Genomic DNA, 21,005 nt, shown 5'->3' with positions numbered 1-21,005 from the left:
TTATTATAAATTATTAGTAATTGTTTGTTCTCCATGCTAATCAATGAAGTTTGTCCAAGATCTGAGCCAATTCTGAGTGAAATTCATGTATTTTGACATATTTTGGAAAGAACAAAATCTGTTATGCAATGCCCAATTGAATGCATGATTTAATCCTTAGGTGTTGCTGAGAGGTCCACCTGCCTAGGTCCTACAAAGCCTGAAGTGAAAGACAAATTGTTTATTTCCTGTTAATTGACCAAATCCAGTATTGAGATTGAGAATAAAGTTTGGTTATCTTTTAGATCTTAGCATTTTGTTGATTTGGAAACCCCAGTGAGGAAACGCCCCATTAGTTATGGTAAACATCCTTTACATTAGCCTTAAATGAGGTACAGAAAATCTCTTGGACCATATTGTAAAGTTATTTCAATTTCAATTAAAGAACAAGTTATGAACTATTTATGCTATAAATGTATATGAGGAATTATGTTGATGTCTAATAATTCTGATTTTATCTGCAGGTCTGAAAGAGAGAGATCATTTTATGTTTTCTATGTCTCCTCCAAATGAATTCAATTGGTATATATATCATTTAGGCAACCGGTCAATTGGTGTATTGACCGGTCATGCCTTTTAGGCATGACCGATCAATGCACCCATTGATCGGTGCCTTTGTAATTATACCATTAACACAAGGCTGTTTATCGGTTCAAAACCTCGATAGCATATTGTAATATAATATAATGATTGATCAAGATAATGAATCGGTTCATGTAAACACCAATGATTCAAAATGCACGATGTATGTAATCCAACCGGTGCAGTTGTTAACCACTGTTTAATTCCAAATGAAGCTGTGTATGTATTAAGCCCGATAACAAATATGCCCGATGATTAAGCCCGATAACAGATGTGGATCGGTGCCAATAGTTGTGCACCCGATAGCAAGTATGTATCGGCTAATAACCCGATAACTTATAGCATTTAATATGCTAAGCAATGTTTGTAAAATCCGATAATCATATGCAATATAAGTTTAGACATGAAGCATGTAAATAACAGAACAAGGAGGGTTAGAAATATCTTATCTTGCATAAGCTACCATGCATTAACACATATAATGCCAGGCTGCACACACGATCTCTTCATTAAAAATGATGTTTTGAGATAAAGAAGAAGCAGTTAGCAGAAATTATCAGCATGAAATCATGTGAGATTAAGTTTAGTTTGAGATAGATCTTGTTGATTGCAGCATCTGTATTCAGGTAATCGTTGACTTCTTCGATGAAGTCAATATTAGGGTAGTATGCCTCGTGACTTGTACCAATCTGTATCATGTTTACAATTCCTTTCTGGTCAAAAGAAAACGAAACATTATGATGGCAATAAGAAAAAAGGTTAAGACAGTCTGCATCTTTCTTTTTCAGATTAAGCCTTTTCCAGTCTGTTATCTGAAATTTACTCTGGATTTCCTTTCAATTTCATAAAATTACTGTTTAAAAACAATCAGAAGCTGAAATCAGAGCATAGACACCAAACAAAGAGATTTGAAGTCTAATAATTTTAATGGAATATTTGGATTTCCTAAGAAACAACGTAGCTGTAAAAAATCTTGTTGAACAGAATTGAACTTCACAGCGACTGAAATGAGTTACAGAGAATATCATGGACCATAGAAACGCCTTTGAGTTCATGCCAATCTTTTGAGATTAAGAAGAATCAGTTAGCAGAAATTATCATCATAAAAATTACGTGAGATAAAGATTAGTTTGAGGCAGATATTGTAGAGTTACAGCGTCCGATTCCAATTTATCGTTGACTTCCTCCATCATCTCAATATTAAGGTGGCATACTTTGTGATTTCTACCAATCTGCATCATATTTAGAATTCCATTCTAGTCAAAAGCGAAAGAAACATTATAATGGCAGTGAGGAGAAGTATAGAACAGTTTGTTACCTTTTAATCCAGCTCAGCTTTTTCCAGTCTCAATAACTTTTCCTGCGTTACAGTCAATCATCAGCCATTATCAGAATAGGGTCACTACAGGTGTAATGAGCAATTTAAGGCAACTCTGTTTATGCAGTTTATAGCAATTCCAATTTAAAATGCGAAACATGCTAAAAGAAATCAAAAAAAGCTAAAAAGAGATTAAGTACAGGATTAATTTCAGAGATTGCTAAACCCCATAAATATTTATTATAGCAATCCTTAGGTCAATGTCGAAAACCACCAGCATCGTCTAATCCATAATGATACAATCTAAGTTGCAGACAGCAAACGAAAAAAGCTAATAATAAAAATCAGCTTGAAAGTTTTAAGAGGATAAAAATCTAAACAGATAAATATTAAAAAAACAAATAAAATAAGGAAAAGTGTCATAAATAATTGAATATTTAATTTAAGAAACCAATCCACCATTTTCGAAGTCAGGGAAGTTCAACAACACTGTCGACCAACAAACTTCTTTTGGTAAGGTAATTCTCTAGGCCTCGAATTAAGATTCTAATAACAACAATTATGTTCCTTAAGTGTTCCCACCAAGGAATCCATATCAAAGCAAGAAGGATAATTTATAGATTCTAAGCTTAGCAATGTTTCCTTGAGCCTTACACATATTGCAGTTATCAACTTATGATGCAGCAGTGTCTAGACCTGCAAAACTTACTCCACAACAGTACCCTGTTGTCTAACCTGTTCAAATCAAATAAAACAATTATCCTACAGCACAGGTACAAACAGGAGTAATAAAAAGGTATCCAGAAATATAACAAGTAGACTTCTGTTATTATATTTCCATAAACAGAAAGTAAAACAGAGCAGTGAATAATGAAGACTGCTGTCTCCATATCAAGTTCATCTCTTTCTCTAAAAACCCTTAGAAGCTTTCTACCACTTATTTCTCCTCTCACTAACTTTCCTAATCCTATATAGACTCCCCATAACTCCCCAGCTCATTAAAGGACACAAACTCAACTAAAAGCTAACAATAGCAAATACTAGGAAGCCAGTCAAAACAAACAACTGAACAAATGTCTAAAACTGTAGTAAAGAGATCCTAAAAGGACTGGACAGTCACCCAACCAACTCAACGTGGGTGGGCTGTTAGATTAAATGCTCCGCATCAACTTGTGAGTGTGAGGATGCATTTAGATCTCTGATAAATGATAGGAAAATAATCCACAATATCAATGGTTTAATTGCCCTCAAAGTTAAGATTATGTGATCAAATTACAGATGTTATTTCCTTAAATTTAATTAGCAAAAATATTAGAAAAGAACATATGAGACGTTAAGTTTAACAAGGGATAGACTTTTAAAAAAACTAAATAGCAAAAGGATGCAAATAATTATATTAAATCTACGAATATAAATACAATACAACCTCCTTAGTCTGTCTCCCTCAATATTTGGTCTCACAGTTAATAGTTTCTACACACTTCTCGATCACAACATCATCATCTTCCTTACCATGCCATAGACTACATATAGACCGGTTTGTTTCCTTAGAATGCCAACCGACTATTAGAAACATCAATTATAAAATCATTAAACTAGGACCTTGTCATAATTTCGTACCTACCATGTCACTCTCAACAGGAACCTTCACATGGATGGACTACTCATCAGTCTAGATACTCCCATAATTGACCAAGTCATCAATTGTGACCATACACCCACTGAATGGAGGAATGATAAAAGTTATATTTCTATAGTACCATCAAGATTATTCCCGTGGTTTGCACTAGCATAGACAACAATCTTATGAGATTACCCTTTCATTCCGCTCGTCGTCATAGAACACCTCAAATGCTCTAGCATTATTACACATACTCGAACAATGTACTCTACACAAGATGCAGTAACTATAATTTAATAAAAAATTCTTTGATTGCTACCATGGCTTCACCAAGGTCCAGGAGATATCCAGGCCATACTGCAAACTGTAACTTCAACTGTATTTTATCATATAAGCTTTCAACACTATTCTACAGTCTGCAATTAAACTTCTCCATAAAAGAAACTCGTAAGTCTCAAGCATTCTTCTCACTCAAAAATTCTCCATAGGTGAATGTCAGGCCAGGATTTACAACATAGAATGGATATTCAAAAGCTGTCTTATTTGATTCGCGATGGGAATATATTTTTAAAACAAATAAAAGATGGTTAAACTGTCTGAACAGAACTTCCTCAATGGAAAATTGTTCTCACACAACACTATCATTAAAAAAACAATAAAATATAAAAAATAAATAAAACACAATTAGTCCCATGATTAATATTGTAAAATCCCTCCCTTAATCTGAAGGGATGAAACCAAGCGTTCCTTGGAATTTCTCAAACTTCTCTCGTCCAAGTGTTTGGTAAGAATATCTACAGGCTGGTCTGGAGAGGGACAATATTTGAGATGTACACACGTCTTCCAAATGATGTCGAATTATATTAACTTTGTGTTAGTGTTAATGTGTTTGGTTCGATCATGACAAATTGGATTTTGGCTATTTTCATTGCAGATCGATTGTAAACAAAGAGTGGTGTGGACGAATTCTTCGAAGTCATAAGATATCCCAAGTTGCCTCAAGGGCTACCATATTTTCAGCTTCTGCAAAAGATATGGCTGGTAATAGTTGCTTCTTAGTTTTCTAAGAAATGACTAAAGACTCAAGATGTATTAAGAAACCAGATGTGCATTTTCCATCACTTATAGTTTGAATCTAAAATATCCAACCAAAGAAAAGTGCATTCTCTTGGTGTTTTTTAGCCCATAGATTTGAGTGTCTTATAAATATCGAAGATCTTGATTGGTTGCTAAGCAATGAATTTCTTTAAGTCATTGCATGAATCTAGAGAGTGTTAGGATAATTGGTAGACAACTGAGAATGAGGGGGGGTGAATCAGTTGTCAATAGATTATATTAATCAAACATCTTTATAACCTTTAACCGGAGCACATAAACATTGAATACCAAAATAGCAGAAACAAATACCAATAAGCAATAAAACTTAAGAATGAAACAGAGAATTAACACAATGCAACCATACCACACAACACCATGATTTGTACATGGAAAACCCGATAAAGGGAAAAACCACGATGGGAAGCCTACCCACAGTCAGATGATACTTCTGCAGAAAGTGTGTGATACAATAAGGGGCCTACACATGCAGGAAGACACACTGCCTAGAGCATACTGCTCATTACAAAGGAGTCTCACTGACTACAGAGAGGTTATAACCACCTCAATATAATTGGACAACAATCCAGAAGAATGAACTGCCAGAGATAGCATCTACCATGCCTGATTACAGTTCCGGTTAAACTCAATATCAGAGGCCTTTGACCTCTTACTTAAACCCAATTCGATCACCTATGATCGACCAAATCTCTTTCGCATATGATATTTCATTCGATGACCACGAACATTTTTCACCACGATCTACAATAAGATCTTACATCAATTTATACAAACCTTAAGGCCTAAACCAATTAGGTCGGCCACCTAAAAGATATTACAATAAGATCATTACATACATCCATATTACAATGATATGCCATGTCAGCTTTAGACCAAAACAATATTAACCAATCCATAAAACATCCCAGTAACGCGTAGAGAACACGTTAACATGATACCAGTCCATCCTAGATAGGTACCATACCTAATCTGGGTCCACCACACCAAAGCGATGTCTCCAATCAGTCGAGCCACGATCAAGGATCACCTTTTGCATCCTGAGTTCCATCTAGAAACCGCACCAACACCACTTATGCATCCTGTCAAAGATTCTCAGAAAAAGCTTTGCTGGTAAAACCTTAAACCCTTACCAGTACCACAAGTTCTTCTACCGGTAAGCAAACCTTTCTGGCGGTAACCAATCATAACAGCTAGTGTTGACATCAATGACAAAACATCAATGCAACACATAATCAATTCCTACATATTGCCAACAATCTCCCCCTTTGGCATTGATGGCAACACTAGACGTGAAAAAGAAAACATCTAAGTGCCAAGAAGTGCCAAAAATTTCTCATAGAAGATATAAAAATGAAAAGCTAAAAAATCCCAGCAACTCACCCTCAGGAGTGCAGTCCAATATGAAACTGATCTAAATTTTTCACATATAACTCTTCCCCTTTGACATCAATGCCAAAGATATGACATAGATATCAAAATTCTGTGAATCTCAAAGCTGACTACTCCTCCTGAGTAGTAGCACCACTACATCAACTCGAAACAAAGGATAAAGTTGATGATGCATACCGGACTGATGGTCTGCTCCATCAATTAAGTTTATGCCAGATGGGTAGATACCCAACCTGTCTCTCAAATACTCAAATAATTCCTTAGACAACGGTTTAGTGAATATATCTGCAATCTATTCTTTAGTGTTCACATAAACCAATTTGACTTCCTTTTCTTCCACCTTGTCCTTCAAAAAGTTATATTTTATTGAAATGTGCTTAGGCATAGAGTGAAATATCGGATTCTTAGATATGTCAATAGCTGCAGAGCTATCACAATAGATAACTACCGGTTCACTATAATTTACCTTGGTATCCCTCAACATTTGCTTCATTCACAAGACTTGAGTGCAATTAATTGCTACTGCAACATATTGAGCTTCTGCAGTAGATAAAGAAATGCATGACTGTTTTTTGCTGATCCATGAAACTAATTATTTTCCAAGATAGAAAGCTCCACCAGAAGTGCTCTTCCTATCATCAGTATCTCCTACCCAATCTAAATATGTATATGCATATAAAGTGAAGTTATCATCTCTAGAATACCATAAGCCATATTTTGTTGTTCCTTGCAAATACTGGAATATCCCCTTTACTGCACATTCGTGATTTTCTTTAGGATTACTTTGATATCTTGAAATAATACTTACTGCATTCATAATATTTGGTCTAGTCTGAGTTAGATATAACATGCCACCAATCATAGACTTATACCTTGTCAAATTTACCGGTGCAAATGTGTCTTTCATAGATAATTTCTCACTTGTCACCATAGGAGTAATTACCGGTTTGGAATTATCCATACCAAACTTCTTCAACAATTCCCTTAGATACTTAGTTTGAGAAATAAAAATGCCTTTGTCAGTTTGAGTAATCTGCAAACCTAAGAAAAATCTCATCTGACCAATCATGGACATTTGAAATTCATTCTTCATATTATTAGAGAATTCCATGCACAATTTATCTTCACCTCCAAAAATGATATCATCAACAAATACTTCAATAATCAGAATATCATCATCAGTGATCTTGTAATATAAATTACTGTCAGAACTGCCTTTAGTAAAACCAAGCTTCAAAAGATATTTATCCAACCTTGCATACCAAGCTCTAGGAGCTTGTTTCAATCCATATAATGTGTTCCTTAACCTGCAAACCATATCTTTGTCATCTGTCAGTGAAAATCCATCAAGCTGCTCAATGTATACCTCTTCCTCAAGTTCACCATTCAAAAACGCACATTTAACATCCATTTGAGACCTTATAGTTCTTATATGCTGCATAGGCAAGAAATAGTCTAACAGCTTCAATTCTAGCTACGGGTGCAAATTACCCACCGTAATCAATTTCTTCCATTTGAGAATATCCTTTACAAACCAATCTAGCCTTGTTTCTTACAACTTGACCGTCCTCATTTAGTTTATTTCTAAAAACCCATTTAGTTCCAATAACATTCTTATTTTTAGGTCAAGGAACTAAAGTCCAAGTGTTATTCTTCTCTATCTGATCTAATTCATCTTCCATAGCCTTTAACCAATGTTTATCTTTACAAGCTTCAATAACAAATGCCAGTTCAATTTAAGAAATAAGACATACCTCTTCATTTGTCAGTCTTCTTCTTGTCATAACTCCCTTGTTCCTATCTCCAATGATTTGATCTTCAGAATGATTTAACCTTACATACCTTGGTGTCTTCTGAAATTCAGGTTCACTGTTCTGATCATCTATCATAGTTGAATTTTCTGATTAACTGGTGTAACTATTTCAATGCTTTGTACCGGTTGGGGCATTGTCGGTTCAGGTATGATTATTTCCATTGCTGGTTCCCTATCATATGATATAGATTGATTTCCGTATCGCTCATCCACTTTCATATTTGCGCTCTCGACAATTTTCTACAATCTTTTGTTATAACATCTATATGCTTTGCTCTGAATTGAATATCCAAGAAATATCTCTTCATCACATCTAGGATCAAACTTCGTAATTGAATCATCCCTTTTGATATAAGAATTACTTCCAAAAATTATGAAATATTTAATAGTAGGTGTATGTCCAAACCATAATTCATAAGGGGTCTTACCGATTTCACCTTTGATATGAACTCTGTTGAATGTGTAGACTATTGTACTCATTGATTCTCCCCAGTAGAAGTGAGACAATTTGGCTTCCGTCATCATGGTTCTTGCTGCATCCAAAATGGTTCTAGGCTTCCTTTCCACTACATTCTGCTGAGGAGTCTGAGGTGCAGATAACTGTCTCCTAATTCCATTTGTCTCACAATAACTTTTAAATTCATGAGAAGTGAACTCACCACCTTGATCTGATCTCAGACATTTGATATTCAATCCAATTTTTGTTTCTACCTTTTCTTTAAAGATCTTGATTTTCTCAAATGCTTCAAACTTCTCCCTTAGAAAAGTCACCCACATCATTCTAGAATAATCATCAATTATCAGCATGAAGTATCTATCACCTTGAAAGCTTCTGATCCTTGTTGAACCACATAGGTCAGTATGCATCAAATCAAGCACATCATTAGATTTATCATGTATGCTCTTAAAAGAAGTTCTAATTTGCTTTCCCAATTGACATTCCTTACATACCGGATTATGAAGCTTTATAATCTTAGGTATATCTCTAATTGCCATTGTGGAACTGATCTTAACAATACAATCAAAATTAACATGACACAACCTCTTATGCCATAACCAACTCTCATCAATATGAGAAATCAAACATGTCTTATTACCAGTGTTCAAGTGAAAGATATTACCTCCAATCTAAGTACTGGTTGCAATCTCCAAACCAGTTTTGTTAATGATTTTGCATTTTCTATCTCTAAACTGAAGTTGGAATCCCTTGTCCAACAATTGACCAACACTTAAAAGATTATGCTTTGAGCCTTCTACATAATAGACATTATCAGTATTATGCTTGCCATCCAGAGAAATAATACCTCTACCTTTGATCATACATGCTTTGTCATCGCCAAATCTAACTTGACTGCCATTGTATTCTTGCAGGGACAAAAATTTTCTTTTATCTCTAGTCATATGATGTGAACATCCACTATCAATTACCCATTCATCCTTGTCTTCAACTTTTGCTGCCAGGGCCTTTTCTTTATTCTTGATAGCCGGTTCCGATTCATCTTCCTTTAAAGCATAGAACACCCATTCCTTTCCATTGCCAGATCCACTAGCAGAGTCTACTGCCGGTTCATCCTCAGAGTCATCACTTACTCCTTCCTCATCCAATATTTAGCATTGTTTGTTTTTCTTGAATCTATATCTGTTTAGATTAGGCTTAAATGATTTCTTAACTCTTTCTTCAAATCTTGCATTCCTTTCAGGACATCTAAATGCAAAATGTGACCAATCTTATTACATGCAAAAGATTTAAAAGGTGATTTTCGTTCATACTTATTTCTTGTCGGTCATTTAGGTACTCTTCTAGCAAATAAGGCTTCAGGTTGCTCAAATTCATCATCCTCTTTCCTCATATCTTCCAATTCTTTTGCATATAAGGCTTTCCAATCACTTTTGCCGATAGATGATGATGCATGAAAAGCAGGTTCAGATTTTGCAACTCCAAAGGGTCCAAATTCTTCAAGCTCAAAAGCAAATAATTTCCCAATCAGAATGTCTCTGTTAATTGAAGTGTTTGCCATTGTTGTCAATTCATTAATTGCAGTCGCCTTCATCTTGTAAGCCGGTGGAAGGGCTCTCAAAACTTTAGAAACTATTTCATCTTCACTTAGAGATCCTCCACAATATTGAATTTCCATGACAATCTCATTTACTCTTTCCATAAATATAGTAATTATTCTATTATCTTTCATCTTCAAGTTCTCATACCTTACTTAGTAACCATCAAGTTTAGCAATTTTGACACTAGGGTCACCTTCGTTCAGAGTTGGCAATTTATCCCACATAACCTTTGCAGATGATTTATCAGTCAATCCTATGATTTGCTAATCAGTGAGTGCACACAAGAGAGCTTCTCTTGCTCTGCAATCATTTTCAATATTCTTGTCCAAGTCTGCAGGAGCAGGATTGTCAAATGCCGAATCATAAGGTGTATATCCTTTCTCAGTGATCTCCCAAATATCCTTTCCAAGACATCTAAGATGAGTCTCCATTTGTATTTTCCATATCCCATAATTTGTTCCATCAAGCTTAGGGATTTATCTTCTAAAAATAGTTGACGGTGGATTTGAAGTATTAGTTGCCATAAGATCTACCTCAAGCGGTTAAGCTTCTGCAAAAGAAGACCAAAGCTATGATACCAATTGTTAGGATAACCGGTGGACAACTGAGAGGGTGGGGAAGGGGGGGCGGTGAATCAGTTGTCAACAGATTATATTAATCAAACCACTTTATAACCTTTAACTGGAGCACATAAGCATTCAATACTGGAATAGTAGAAACAGATACCAGTAAGCAATAAAACTTAAGAATGAAACAGAGAATTAACACAATGCAACCATACCACATAACACCATGATTTGTATGTAGAAAACCCGTTAAAGGAAAAAACCACGGTGGGAAGCCTACCCACAATCAGATGATACTTCTGCAAAAAGTATGTGATATAATAAGGGCCTTGCACATGTAGGAAGGCACACTGCATAGAACATACTGCTCATTACAAAGAAGTCTCACTGAACACAGAGAGGTTATAACCACCTCAATATAATTGGACAACAATAAAAAAGAATGAACTGCCAGAGATAGCATCTACCATGCCTGATTGCAGTCCCGGTAAAGCTCAATACCGGAGGCCTTTGACCTCTTACTTAAACCCAATTCGATCACCTATGATCGACCAAATCTCCTTCGCATATGATATTTCATTCCATGACCACGAACAATTTTTACCACGATCTACAATGAGATCTTACATCAATTTATACAAACCCTAAGGCCTAAACCAATTAGGTCGGCCACCTAAAAGATATTACAATAAGATCATTACATACATCCATATTACAATGATATGCCATGTCGGCTTTAGACCAAAACAATATTAACCAATCCATAAAACATCCCGGTAATGTGTAGAGAACATGTTAACATGATACCAGTCCATAACCTAGATAGGTACCAGACCTAATCTGGGTCTACCATGGTCTACCATGCCAAAGCGATGTCTCCAATCAGTCGAGCCATGATCAAGGATCACCTTCTGCGTCCTGAGTTCCATCTAAAAGCCGCACCAACACCACTTATGCATCCTGTCAAAAATTCTCAGAAAAAGCTCTGCCAGTAAAACCGTAAACCCTTACCAGTAACACAAGTTCTTCTACCGGTAACCAAAACCTGTCCACTGGTAACCAATCATACTAGCTAGTGTTGACATCAATGACAAAAAATCAATGCAACACATAATCAATTCCTCCATATTGCCAACAAAGAAAACAATAATAAATGATGTAGGAGCATTCATAGTTACCAAACAATCTTGCATCAACCAAAAATATTTCCTTTCTTGCATTTTACTGTGTAGTAGTTTAAGCATTTTCTCTGCAATGGACCAGATATTTCTCTTCATGCTTTGGGGATCTGGATTCACACTCTAGACATAATCATCTACAACATATCCAGAGATTTGTTGATTTTCATCAAGCTATCATGTCTGAAAGCTCATTTATTTGCCAGAACATTGTGTGTCTGTGGTGCCAATTCAATTTCAGACCCTTCCATTGTGTGCAGCTCTGATTACAACATCATTCGAGACATTGGGACCTAGGGGAATCCTTTCTTGTGGTCCGTATTCCATTTTCTCCTTCTGCAATGTATTTTGAGGTCGACCTACACATTTCATCATTCTTTAGATTTGAGACCTTTAAGGCTGATGCGGATCATTTCTGAAGCTTGTAAAACATGTATAATAATATATTGTAGTCATTCAAAGGAAATTCAGAGATCAATAGTTAGATTCGTAAGGACATACCACTCACATTGTGAATTTAGTTCTGCCAATCTGTGGGACTGTGATCAGGCCAATCTGCCCTATGAGCGTTGTTGTTCCATATACCAAATTGATGTTGCTGATGGTAAATCTATTGATCTTCTTGCTTGTTGGGTGTTTTGTTGTCTTATTTCCGTTGTGTTCACTCTATATTGCACAGTTGGGTATTCTTATTCTAGACCTTTCATTCATGACTGTAACAAGTGGTATCAAAGAAAGCTTTGAGTAGAGCTAGGGCATTCCTTGAGGTGAACAGATTGTCATCCTGTGAGGCAATTGAGACCTTGTATCCAGATTGCTATGTTGCCTATAGCGAATATTGCTAATAGAATGGATGCAATGATGGAAATGATGAGAGCAATAAGAGTCCGATTAGATGATATAGAAGAGGATAGAAAGAGAGGCTTAAACCCTAGACCAGAAGGCAAAAGTGAAGATGAATTAGACCAAAACCTAGTCGACCACAATTTTGGAGACGAGAAAAAAGAATCAAATCAAATAAAGATGATGAAAGCTATTTCAAAGATCAGTAAAAGACCCAGAATTGAAATTCAAAATTAAAAGGAAAATATAAACCCTGAAGAACTAATTGATTGCATAAATTATATGAAAGAGTACTTTGAATATGCAGAAATTGAAGATCTAAAGAGAGTAAGATTTTTGAAAACCAAGTAGAAAGGTCACGCTACTTAATGGTAGAAAGAAGTTCAGTTGGATATGAATAGGAGAGGAAAAGAGAAAATTACAAAATGGGATAAGATGGTGACAAAACTGAAGAACCAATTCATACCTACTGATTATGAGGTTGAGTTGCTAAAAAGATTGCAAAACCTAAGACAAAAAGAGAAACCTTTGAAGGAGTATATCATGCAATTCTACAAAATAATCATTAGGGCTAGACATGTGAAGCAAGCAATGAAAAAGTTGCACGGTACATCAATGGACTACAAACAAATATTAAGGAAGAATTGGCTCTAGTAAGAATAACATTAGTTGAGGGATCATATCAATTTGCATCGAAAGTAGAGGAGAAGATGAATAAAAAGTGTGACCAAAGACAGAGATCTGAAAGATGTAGATTTTAGAGAGACAAAATACAACCTGAAGAAGGGCTGTCCTACACTGAGAAAAACAAAGAAGATAGACCTATTTGGAATGATCAAAAATAAAGGAAATGATGATAAAATTACCTATCGCAGTGACAAGGGAGGCTATTGTTGGACATTGTTGCTGCTAGGATATGTTGTTGTCATTGATGTCAACATATTCCTATGATTTAATGCTCCGATGATTGCAGATTAGTTTATTGGGATCTTAGTTTGTTGTATTGAGTATTTCTAGTATCATTATATTCTTTTGTATTCGTTTTGGTGATCCGGAAAACTTAACTGATCATATCATATGATCCGGTTTGCAGTTTGTTTTTTTGATCAGTGCTTTACAGAGTTCAATATTTCCTCCGGTATATTTTGGTGTGATCAGATCTTGACTTGAGATTTTGGGAGATTGTTTGGGATGGTCTTGTGTATCTTCAGTTTAGATGGTTCGTGATTTGATGTTTCGCAAGTTATCTTTCTTCGTGACAATTGTTGTTGCTTGTTTCAGATGTTGATTGATGAAGATTTGATAAGTCGTGTTGCTACAGCTCTTACTAATGATTCTAATGTGCTTGCTGGTGTTTCCTAAGTATGTCCTATTTATTTTGATGGTCAGCATTGATCGTTGTGCGTGTTCTTGGTAATTTTGTTGAACTGGTGATGTTCTTCGTGTTACGCGGTTTTCCTGGTGATGTAGCATGTTGCGGTTGATTTTAGCATGATTACCATTGGTGTTGAGCATTTGAAAATTTGACTTAGATCCATGTTATGTCATGTATATCATTATACTAGTCCAGTGATTGATCTTTGTATCGTGTGATGTAATTTTGCAATTGTGAGTTGAGGGTTTAGCCGACCTTGTTGTAAAGGTTGATAAATTGTACAAAATAGGTGATATAGTTATGTAATTTAGGTGTCAAGATTGTGTCTGCATTATCAGAGAGTGGTGTATGTGCAAATAAGTGATTCATCCTTTGGCATTGTGATTGAGTAGAGATTGGTGTTGTAGAGCAGACAATTGTGCTTAACTGGAACCGTCACCAAGCATTTGTAGATGTTATTATTGCAGTTCATTCCCTCCGGATTGTAGTCCGAATCTTGTTGTAAGTCAGTGAGACTTCTCTGAGGGTTGTAGCCATCCAAGTTATTATATTTGAGCAGTGAGGTCTAAGCAGTGTGCCTGAATGCTGGTGCATTCCCCATTGTAAATTTTTCACATACTTGTTTGCTCCATTTGAGAAATAGTGAAAGTTTAAACTTTTGGTGACAAAAGTTTGAATATTGTTAACCATTGAAAATTTTCACAAGTTGTCAAAAGATACTTGCATGCATTTTACATGGTTTTCATTGTCTTCATGCATCTTCAAATGGTCATAGTTGTTTCAGTTTATTTAGGATGGTATAATATTTCAAAGAGGGCTATCTTTCATTTTAGTCGAAGTCCTCAGAGTGATCAAAATTTAGGTTTGTCGATGAAATGTTGGCAAGCAAAGGTAATGAATGATATTCATTTTCCATTCAAGAGGCGACTCATATGACTTGGAAGTATTGATAAAGGGATTTTATGGCATTCTCATGTGGTCACAAGCATTGATATTCATCACTATCAATGTTAACACTTACTCGGATTACTCATGTCAAAGTCTCAAAATAATTGGTGCTCACTTTGATAGTTACTTGCAAATTGAAAGATTTAAAATCCAATGTTGTTGGCAAAAGTGTTTTACATCCATTTCAAAAATCAAAAGTTAGATCCTAATGGCTATAAAGGTTACGATAACAGAAATAATAATGCTTATTTAGGCCTTTCAAAATAATTGTCAAAGTAACCCAAGCTACTGGTTTGCCAATAAATAGCTTAAAACAGTACAAGTCAATACAAATCAGTATTTTGCACGAAAATCATAACTTACCAAAAAGCAAATGTCATTTTCATTTTTTATTTCTATCGACCATTTCTCTAAGGTGGCCAAGTTTGTGCAAACACTTTCGGTAACAAAGTTATTATCGGCAAGTTAAATTATTTTCCAAAGAAGCCGATATACTTGTATGGGACATGTTTTCGAAGTTTCACTCATCTGTCAGGGGCTTTCTCAAGTTTCCAAAGTTACCGAAATCTCATGTATTCATTAATATTATCGGAAAGTTGTTTATGTTTTGAAAGAGAGGATGGCAAAAGAGTTCACTGACGACAACTTGAAGTATTTTGGAAAAACACCGAAAGCGATGCCCAAGATCATTAAATCTATCATGATATTTCGGTAAGTTGGCTCCCTTAACTAAAATACCGATGCACATATTCATCGATGGATTGTTTAGTCTCCAAAAGTACCATATATCGGCCTTGTCAGCCAGTTTAGTAAATACCTAAAGTTGTCGATTTTTGTTGTGAACTATCTCTAGACTGAAGATGGTAAAACAAAGCCGCCATGAATAACGGCATTCCCTTCACCTACGTCATGGCACAAGGACTTCTTGGTGAAACACCTCGGATAAATGTTGTCTCATGCAATACAATTATCACACAGTGTGCGTAGATCAAAATAAGAACATGGATTGTTTGTTTGAATGACTCAAGGAGACAATTTCTCATATGGTGCGATGATTGCAAGAGTTACATGAAATAACTCCGATGATAAGTCATTAGAAACTTTTAAAGCAAGCAGGTGTAAAGCCGTATTCTGCAACCACGTTGTCATCTCCCCTGCCCGCGAGTTTGGCAATATAACTCAATAGAAATGTGGTCTAATGACAAGCAAATATTGTATGATATGCGCATCAATGATTTGTTCAAAAGGCTTTAGAAGCTCGCAAGCCAATATAAGTCACAGTCATGTAAGTATATTATCTATGCACACAAGTTAGAGCCTTGAGATTGTATCGAAGCACAATGTCTACTGAAAGCACTTTAGAAACTTTCAAGAGAATGCAAGAGCAAGTATAAAGCCATGCCTCACGAGCTTTGCCAATTTCCTCGAGTTTGGTCTAGAATGAAGGAAATATACTGCGCAGAAATGGGAGCTACATAACGACATATTGACATCCATCAGAACATTATGATTGGCGACCTTTATTAGATTCAAAAAAAAACTCAAGACAAAATGCATACAGAATGTGGAGTCACCGACATACTGGTTTTATTTGTTGCATGCAAAAAGTTTCGTTGAAAAGGGTTTTAGAAACTTTCAGGTAAATGCGGTCAGCCAGGTTTATAGCCAAATTGCAGCACCGAACTGTTTGAAAGGCCGCCTCTGAGAGATGTCATTCCACAGAATGTAATAATTGCAGGATATGTACAAAATAGATTTATTGAAAAAGTCTTTAAAAATTCCACATAAGCACAACTTGCTGGAGTAAAGACCAAGCTTTGTTGTTCTTGCCAAACATAAGCACAACTTGCTGGAGTAAAGACCAAGCTTTGCTGATCTTGCCAAACATCCCCCTCTCGTGTGCCATTTTGAAAACTCTGGATCTGTTTTTGCAGCTAAAAAACGACTATTAAAGATGTTTTGAAAATTTCATGTTTTGAAAATTTCAAGTTCCACTTTTTCGCAAAGCATTGTATGAAGGACTCGTATAGTACTATTCAAGCAGAGAAATGTTTTGGATGTGTGTTCAATTCATCTCAAGTGTTATTGTTAATATTCTTATGTCCTATCAATGATAACCATTTGCTATCCTTTAACATTTGCATGTGAAGAAGATTATTATTTCAAGTTTTGGTATCTTAACTTGGATGTGTGGAATTTAAAAATTGATAAGTTTATATCTTATTTCTCTATCAGTTTTGATTATACATTATTACATTGTGTTCTTTAAATCATAGAAAATTCATATACCCCCATCGTACAAGGGAGTTGCCCCTCTCTAACGTAGAGGAAGATTGCAGTTTGATTGCAATCTCTTCAACTGTTGGAACGGTTGTCACTGCTCTTTGGGCAAACATGATCAATTTTGAAGGAGAATTCGCAGTGACAAATCTTGGTGTTGTGTGGTGTCTTATCAATTTGTTTATCTTTGTTATTGCTGCAGTTTATCAGATTTGTATTTGTGGTTGAGTTTGTAGTTCCGGTAGAAAACTGATTCACCACCCCCCTTAAGTTTTCTCTTATTGTTGTTGCCAAGAGCTACAATTCAGTTTGCAATGATGGATATCAAAGAGATTGGGGTAGATTTGAGAACAAACCGTTCAAAGGAACCTGTTTTAAGTATCCCGGTGAAGGACATTGAGTATTTGACTGCCATTAAGGGAGTACCGTAAGAGAACTGAAAATAATGCTGGAGCAGCCTATGTAGAAGAGGGACCTATTAGATTACCTAATTCGGTTTGCAAACCAAAGAAAGGGGAATCATTGGTGATGAGGAGACCTTTATTGCTAGAAGAGAACACTAAGGAGTCACCACAAAGGAAGAGTCTATTCAAGACTAGATGCAAGTTTGGAGGTAAATGTTGCAAAGTCATTGTTGATAGTGGTAGTATAGACAACTTAATTTGAATGGATATGTTGATCAAGCTGAATTTGAAGATAATGAAGCATCCAAGACCCTATAAGATAGCATGGATTCAAGATGAATACAGAGTACTGCTAAGTGAACAATGTTGGGTAAAATTTCATATTGGATCTTATCATGATAAAGTACTGTGTGATATTATGCCCATGGATGTATATCTGTTGTTGGGGAGACCATGGCAATATCATAGAAAGATAATTCATGATGGAAGAAGAATCACCTACATTGTGACATCTAATGGCAAGAGGCATGCATTGATACCTTTGGAGGAGGAAGAAGAGAACAGTGAAGCGTGTAGTAACACCAAGATTTATTTGATCGATGCAAGAAAATTCTTAGGAAGTCTAAGACATGAAAACATGTGTTTTGCATTGATTCCAAAGGTCGGAAAATCTAGAAGCTAAGAGCTATATCGGAAGACAAGATGAACCACTCTAGAGAGAGATAACAGACTTGTTGACAGAATACAATGATAATCAAAGAATATGCCAAATAGATTACCACCAGTCCAACGTATCAGTCATCATATACATCTCATACGAGGAGCTAGTTTGCCTAACAAAGCAGCACATAGAATGACACCAACAGAAAATATAGAGTTGAATAGACAAGAAGGAGAACTACAGAAGAAAGGATTGATTAGAGAAAGATTAAGCCCATGTCTGCTACCTATTGTGCAAGTGCACCTAAGAAAGATGGAGAATGGAGGATGTGTACTAATTCGAGAGCAATCAATAAGATCATTGTGAAGTATAGATTCCCATTGCCAAGGACGGATGACATTATGGATTGTCCAAGTGGAGCAAAGTATTTCACCAAGATTGACTTGAATAGTGGAAAACATCAGATCAAAATCGAAAAGGAAGATGAATGGAAGACTTCATTTAAGACAAATGAGGGACCATATTTGGGATTTTTCATTTTTGCAGAGGGATTAAAGATGGATCGGGACAAGGTTAGAGAAATTGTTAAATGGCCTACACTAAATGCTGGAGAGGTGAGATCTTTCCATGGGTTGGCTACTTTCAATAGGAAGTTCATCAGAAATAATAGCAGTATTTGCACACCTATGACTGAGATGATGAGAGGAGATAAGGACTTCAAGTGGATATTTGAAGCACAAATAAGCTTTGAGTTGTTGAAACAAAAAAGTGACAAATCAACTGGTGTTAGCTTTGCCCGATTTTAACGAAGTATTTCACGTTGATTGTGATACTAGTGAAAATGTGATAGGAGCAGTATTGAGTCAAGAAGCAAGACTAGTAGAATATTTAGTGAGAAGTTAAAGGATGCTAGGAAAATATATTCAGTATATGATCAACAATTCTATGTCATAGTTCAAGCCTTGAAGAAGTGGAGACATTACTTGCTGCCAAAGGAATTTGTGTTGTATATCGATCACCAAGATTTGTAATATTTGAATAGTCAAAACAAGTTGAATCATAGACATATGAGATGGCTTGAGTTCTTGTAGAGTTACTCATTTATGTTGAAGCATAGAAGTGGTAAATCAAACAAAGTTACAGATCCATTGACCCGAAGGAGGAACCTTCTAGCATAAATGAGAGTGGACGTATTGGGTTTTGAAGAACTTAAACATTTATATGAAGGTGACTATGATTTTGTAGAAGTGTAGAAGGCATGTAAGGAACTAGTAATGATCGATAGAAGCTACTGGTTGTATTACTTCAGTCCAAAAGAGATGTTATTTAAGGGAAAGGAGTTGTACATTCTAAGGAGTTAAATGAGAGAGAACCTGATCAAGTAAAAGCATAGTGGAGGTTTAGCAGGACATTTTGGGGTTGATAAGACACTTGCTTTGTTGAATGAGCACTATTTTTGGCCTAAGATGTATAAAGTTATCGAGAAGTATGTTCAAAGTTGCAAACATTATCAAGTTGCAAAAGGAAGTAGTCAATATACCAAATTATACAAACCTTTGATAGTACCAGAAAGACCTTGGGAAGACATTATCATGGATTTCATATTGAGGTTGTCAAGAGCACAAAGAGGACATGATTCATTAATGGTAATAGTAGACAGATTTTCTAAAATGACACATTTCATTCCTTGTAAGAAGACCAATAATGCAGTATATGTTGCAGACCTATTTTTCAAGGACATTGTTAGATTAGATGGATTACCAAAGAGCATAATTTCAAATCAGGATACCAAATTCATTGGATACTTTTGGAGAATCTTATGAAAAAAGATGAAGACAGACTTGAAATTCGATTCAGCATATCATCCACAAATTCATTGGATAGTTTTGGTAACTTGTTAAGATGTGTAGTATGAGATAAAGCAGGAAATTGGGATATAGTTCTACCACAAGCAGAGTTTGAATACAACAATTCAATAAACTGAAGTATAGGGAAGACACCATTTGAGGTTATGACTAGAGCGCATCCTAAAGAAGTTGCAAAAGTTAGAGACATCAATATGGAGAAAATGAGGAGCGCAAAAGTAGAAGAATTTGTAGGGTACATAGAGATAGTGCATAAGAAGATCCAAAACATTTGGAGGACATGAACAATAAGTAAAAGGAGCATGCAAATGAAAAGAGGAGACATAAAGAGTTTTCTATTAGAGATTAAGTCCTGATGTATCTCAAAAAGGAGAGATTTACATCTGGAAAATATAACAAGTGGAAGATAAGGGAGTATGGACCATGTAAGATTCTTAGGAAGTTTGATTCTAGAAATGAATATGAAGTGGAGTTACTGGAGACATTGGGTATATCACCTAATTTCAATATTGTAAATATCTATGAGTATCATCAAAGACAATTAGATGCTAGTATCAATGAGGTTTGTTTGGAGGATCAGTTACCACCTCAACCACAAGAATAGATTGGGCGAATTTTGGGTAGCAAAATCGGAAAGAGCATTACGAACAAGAAATATCAAGATTATTTGGTCAAGTGGAAAGAAAAACCGATGTAAGATTCAACATGGATTTATCAAGTTGGTATAGATTGCCTTGGTTTTCCTCTAGTCCCAACTAAATGAGACGCTCACTTTCCTTCTAACTTTGGGTGTCTAATACGATAACAACCCTGGTTACTGAGCAATCCAGCATTAACCAAAAACATTTCCTTTCTTACATTTCAATTTGTTGTTGCCTTGGTATTTTCTTTGAATTAGACTAGATCCTTATAGATTTGGATTCACACTCTAGACATGGTCATCTACATC

At 35.6% G+C, this 21,005-nt stretch overlaps 1 pseudogene; it reads right to left on the bottom strand.

The window, feature by feature from the left end:
• Positions 1-1,540: 1,540 nt before the first annotated feature.
• The window catches only part of LOC131078230 (truncated transcription factor CAULIFLOWER A-like), a 182,485-nt pseudogene continuing 163,020 nt past the window's right edge, over positions 1,541-21,005 (bottom strand).

This window comes from Cryptomeria japonica, chromosome 5 (assembly GCF_030272615.1).
Source record: "Cryptomeria japonica chromosome 5, Sugi_1.0, whole genome shotgun sequence".
Taxonomy (NCBI): domain Eukaryota; kingdom Viridiplantae; phylum Streptophyta; class Pinopsida; order Cupressales; family Cupressaceae; genus Cryptomeria; species Cryptomeria japonica.
The sequence above is the reverse complement of the archived record's forward strand: the minus strand, read 5'-3'. Positions and strand labels throughout refer to the sequence as shown.